The following is a 5,000-nucleotide window of genomic DNA, read 5'->3' as shown; positions in this document are numbered from 1 at the left end:
ATTTGAAAAAAAATATATATATAAATAAATATAATCTATTCCTGACATGACATCCATATAAACAAACAGACTATCATAAGGTTGGCGAAACGACCCACATAGGACATTTTACCCTCAAAATGTTCCTATTCACCGTCATTTGTACCCTGACCCTTGAAGAAGAAGAAGAAAAAAAAAAAAAAAAAAAACCCCCCTTTTTTTTTAAAGGGGCCCCGGGGGAGAAAAAAATTTTTTAAAAAAAAAAAAAAAAAAGGGGAAAAAAAAAAAGGGGGGGGGGGGAAAAGGAAAAGGGGGGGGAGGGGGGGGAAAAGAAAAGGGGGGGGGGGAGGGAGGGGGGGGAAGGGGGGAGGGGGGGGGAAAAAGGGGGAGGGAAAAAGAAAAAAAAAAAAACGTAAAAAAAAAAAAAAAAAAAAAAAAAAAAAAAAAAAAAAAAAAAAAAAAAAAAAAAAAAAAAAAAAAAAGAAAAAAAAAAAAAAAAAAAAGAAAAAAAAGAAAAAAAAAAAAAAAAAAAAAAAAAAAAAGAGAAAAGGGGGGAGAAAAAAAAAAAAAAAAAAAAAAGAAAAAAAAAAGGGGGGGGCCCCCCCCCCCCTTCCCCAAAAAAAAAAAAAAAAAAGGGGGGGGGGGGGCCCCCCCCCCCCCCCCCCGGCCCAAAACCCCCCGGCCCCCCCGCCCCCTCCCCCCCCCCCCTCCCAAACCCCCCGGGGCCCCCCAAAAAAATTTTCCGCCCGGAAAACCCCGGGGGAAAAGGGGGGAAAAAAAACCCCCCTTTTCCCCTTCCCCCCCCACCCTTTTAAAAGGGGGGCCCCCTTTGGGGAAAGGGAATTTTTTTCCCCCGGGGGGGGGAAAAAAAAAAAAAGGGGGGGGGGGGAAAAAAAAAAAAAAAGGGAATTTTGGGGGAAAAAAAAACCCCTTTAAAGGGAAAAAAAAAAGGGGGGGGGGGGAAAAAAAGGGGGAAAAAGGGGGGGGGGAAAAAAGGGGGGGGAAAAAGGGAAAGGGAAAAATTTTTAAAAAAAAAGGGGGGGGGAAAAACCCAAAAGGGGGAAAAAGGGGGAAAAAAAAGGGGGAAAAAGGGGGAAAAAGGGGGGGGGGAAAAAAAGGGGGGGAAAAAAAAGGGAAAAAGGGGGGGGGGAAAAAAAAGGGAAAAATGGAAAGGGAAAAAAAAAGGGGGAAAAAGGGGGGGGGGGAAAAAAAAGGGGGGGAAAAAGGGGGGGGAAAAAAAAAAAGGGGAAAAAAACCCGGGGGGGGGGGGGGTTTAAAAAAAAAAAATTTAATGGGGAAAAAAAAAAAAAAATTTAAAAAAAAAAATTTTTAAAAAAAAAAAAAACAAACAAAATTTTTAAAAAAAAAAAAAAAAACCCCAAAAAAAATTAAAAAAAACCCCAAAAAATCCCCCCAAAAAAAAAAAAAAAAACAAAAAAAAAAAAACCCCCGGGGAAAAAAAAAGGGAAAAATTTTTTAAAAAAAAAAAAAAAAAAAAAAAAACGAAAAAACAATAAAAAATAAGGGGGGAAAAAAAAAAAATAAATTTAAAAAACAATTCCCCCAAAAAAAATTTAAAAAGGGAAAAAAAAGGGAAAAAAAAAAAAAATTTAAAAAAAACCAAAAAAAAACAATGGGGAAAAAAAAAAAAACAAAAAAAAGGAAAAAAAAACCTTCAATCCCCAAAAAAAAAAAAAAAACCCAAAAAAAAATTTAAAAAGGGAAAAAAAAAAAAAGGAAAGGGAAAAAAAAAGGGAAAAACCCAATAGGACAATGACATTGCAATATGGACAATTACTCTGCAATACGGACAATGACATTGTAATATGGACAATTACTCTGCAATACGGACAATGACACTGCAATAGGGACAATACACTGCAACAGGGACAATACACTGCAACAGGGACAATACACTGCAACAGGCACAATACACTGCAATAGGGACAATACACTGCAATAGGGACAATACACTGCAATAGGGACAATACACTGCAACAGGCACAATACACTGCAATAGGGACAATACACTGCAATAGGGACAATACACTGCAACAGGGACAATACACTGCAATAGGGACAATACACTGCAATAGGGACAATACACTGCAATAGGGACAATACACTGCAACAGGGACAATACACTGCAACAGGGACAATACACTGCAACAGGCACAATACACTGCAATAGGGACAATACACTGCAATAGGGACAATACACTGCAATACAGGCAACCGACTGGTACCACACAAAAGCTGAGAAATACAAGGGCTATGAGTCAGCAAGGGAAATCAGGAACGAAATATTTATTAACCTAACAATAAGCTGACGTATGAGAATATCCCGTGACAGTGAACATTTATTATTTTTTCTCTATCCTCTTCTCTGATTGTCTTTCGCTTTATTCAAGATTATTTGACTTTGTTTACCTTTCGTTGATTTATTCCTGCCTGTGATTTTATGCTTTAGTTCTCCCCCCCCCCCCCCCCCCCCACCTTTCCATCTTATATTTTGCTGGTCGGTGTTGCCAAGGTTCGAGACGCGTTTCGAATCCTCTCTCTCTCTTCTCTCTCCCTCTTCCTCCCTCCCTCTCTCTCCTCTCTCAATCTCTCACCCCCTCTCTCTTTTTTTCTCTCTCCCTCTTCCTCCTTCCCTCTCTCTCCTCTCTCAATCTCTCACCCCCCTCTCTTTTTTCTCTCTCCCCTCCCTCTTCCTCCCTCCCTCTCTCTCCTCTCTCAATCTTTCACCCCCTCTCTCCCCTCTCAATCTCTCACCCCCTCTCTCTTTTTTTCTCTCTCCCCTCCCTCTTCCTCCCTCCCTCTCTCTCCTCTCTCAATCTCTCACCCCCTCTCTCTTTTTTTCTCTCTCCCTCTTCCTCCCTTCCTCTCTCTCCTCTCTCAATCTCTCACCCCCTCTCTCTGTTTTTCTCTCTCCCTCTTCCTCCCTCCCTCTCTCTCCTCTCTCAATCTTTCACCCCCTCTCTCCCCTCTCAATCTCTCACCCCCTCTCTCTTTTTTTTTTCTCTCCCCTCCCTCTTCCTCCCTCCCTCTCTCTCCTCTCTCAATCTCTCACCCCCTCTCTCTTTTTTTCTCTCTCCCTCTTCCTCCCTCCCTCTCTCTCTTCTCTCAATCTCTCACCCCCTCTCTCTTTTTTTATCTCTCCCTCTTCCTCCCACCTCTCTCTCCTCTCTCAATCTCTCACCCCCTCTCTCTTTTTTCTCTCTCCCTCTTCCTCCTTCCCTCTCTCTCCTCTCTCAATCTCTCACCCTCTTTCTCTTTTTTTCTCTCTCCCTCTTCCTCCCTCCCTCTCTCTCCTCTCTCAATCTTTCACCTCCTCTCTCCCCTCTCAATCTCTCACCCCCTCTCTCTTTTTCTCTCTCTCCCCCCCCTCTCTCTCTCTTCCTCCCCCTCTCTCCCCACTCAATCTCTCGCCCCCTCTCTCTTTTTTCTCTCTCCCCTCCCTCTCACTCCTCTCTCAATCTCTCCCCCCTTTCTCTTTCCCTCTTCCTCCCTCTCTCTCCTCTTTCAATCTCTCACCCCCTCTCTCTTTTTTCTCTCTCCCTCTTCCTCCCTCCCTCTCTCTCCTCTCTCAATCTCTCACCCCCTCTCTCTGTTTTTCTCTCTCCCTCTTCCTCCCTCCCTCTCTCTCCTCTCTCAATCTTTCACCCCCTCTCTCCCCTCTCAATCTCTCACCCCCTCTCTCTTTTTTTTTACTCTCCCCTCCCTCTTCCTCCCTCCCTCTCTCTCCTCTCTCAATCTCTCACCCCCTCTCTCTTTTTTTCTCTCTCCCTCTTCCTCCCTCCCTCTCTCTCCTCTCTCAATCTCTCACCCCCTCTCTCTTTTTTTCTCTCTCCCTCTTCCTCCCTCCCTCTCTCTCTTCTCTCAATCTCTCACCCCCTCTCTCTTTTTTTCTCTCTCCCCTCTTCCTCCCTCCCTCTCTCTCCTCTCTCAATCTCTCACCCCCTCTCTCTTTTTTTCTCTCTCCCTCTTCCTCCTTCCCTCTCTCTCCTCTCTCAATCTCTCACCCCCTTTCTCTTTTTTTCTCTCTCCCTCTTCCTCCCTCCCTCTCTCTCCTCTCTCAATCTTTCACCTCCTCTCTCCCCTCTCAATCTCTCACCCCCTCTCTCTTTTTCTCTCTCTCCCCCCCTCTCTCTCTCTTCCTCCCCCTCTCTCCCCACTCAATCTCTCGCCCCCTCTCTCTTTTTTCTCTCTCCCCTCCCTCTCTCTCCTCTCTCAATCTCTCCCCCCTCTCTCTTTCCCTCTTCCTCCCTCTCTCTCCTCTTTCAATCTCTCACCCCCTCTCTCTTTTTTCTCTCTCCCTCTTCCTCCCTCCCTCTCTCTCCTCTCTCAATCTCTCACTCCCTCTCTCTTTTTCTCTCTCTCCCTCTTCCTCCCTCCCTCTCTCTCCTCTCTCAATCTCTCACCCCCCTCTCTCTTTTTTCTCTCTCTCCCCTCCCTCTCTCTTTCTCTCTCACTGACACGTACACTTAGTTATCGTTTCGTGTTTCTCACATGCGTGGTGAGCCTGCATCCATAACCTTCAACATACTCTCTCAGTTTTTCCTTTCTCCTATTCGATTAATTATTCATTTCTTGGTTACAGGGCACTGAACAGGAAACAACCAATGTACGACAACAATGATAATCCTTTAAAAAAAGACTCCATCCATAGAGACATATTAAAAAAGATGGAAGAAAAAAAAAACATTTATAATCCAAAAATACGACAACAAACAACAATAACAACAACAATATCAACAGCAACAAACACACACACACAAATAATAATAAAAACAATCACAAAATGGAGCAACAGAAACGACTCTATAGCCTCATTACCTGTCTCCTTCTCTTCAGACTCGTGACCACTCTGAGTTCCGCCTTCCTGTGCATTCTAGCAAGACGGTATCGCTCCTTATATAACATCGACACCTCTTTTATCAACGCAGCGCGGTCGCTCTCCCTGCCTGTTATGCGAGTTCAAAATACATTATATATGTGGGAAACAATAAAAACAGGGG

This window comes from Penaeus chinensis, chromosome 1, assembly GCF_019202785.1.
Source record: "Penaeus chinensis breed Huanghai No. 1 chromosome 1, ASM1920278v2, whole genome shotgun sequence".
NCBI lineage: Eukaryota > Metazoa > Arthropoda > Malacostraca > Decapoda > Penaeidae > Penaeus > Penaeus chinensis.
Note: the sequence above shows the minus strand (reverse complement) of the source record.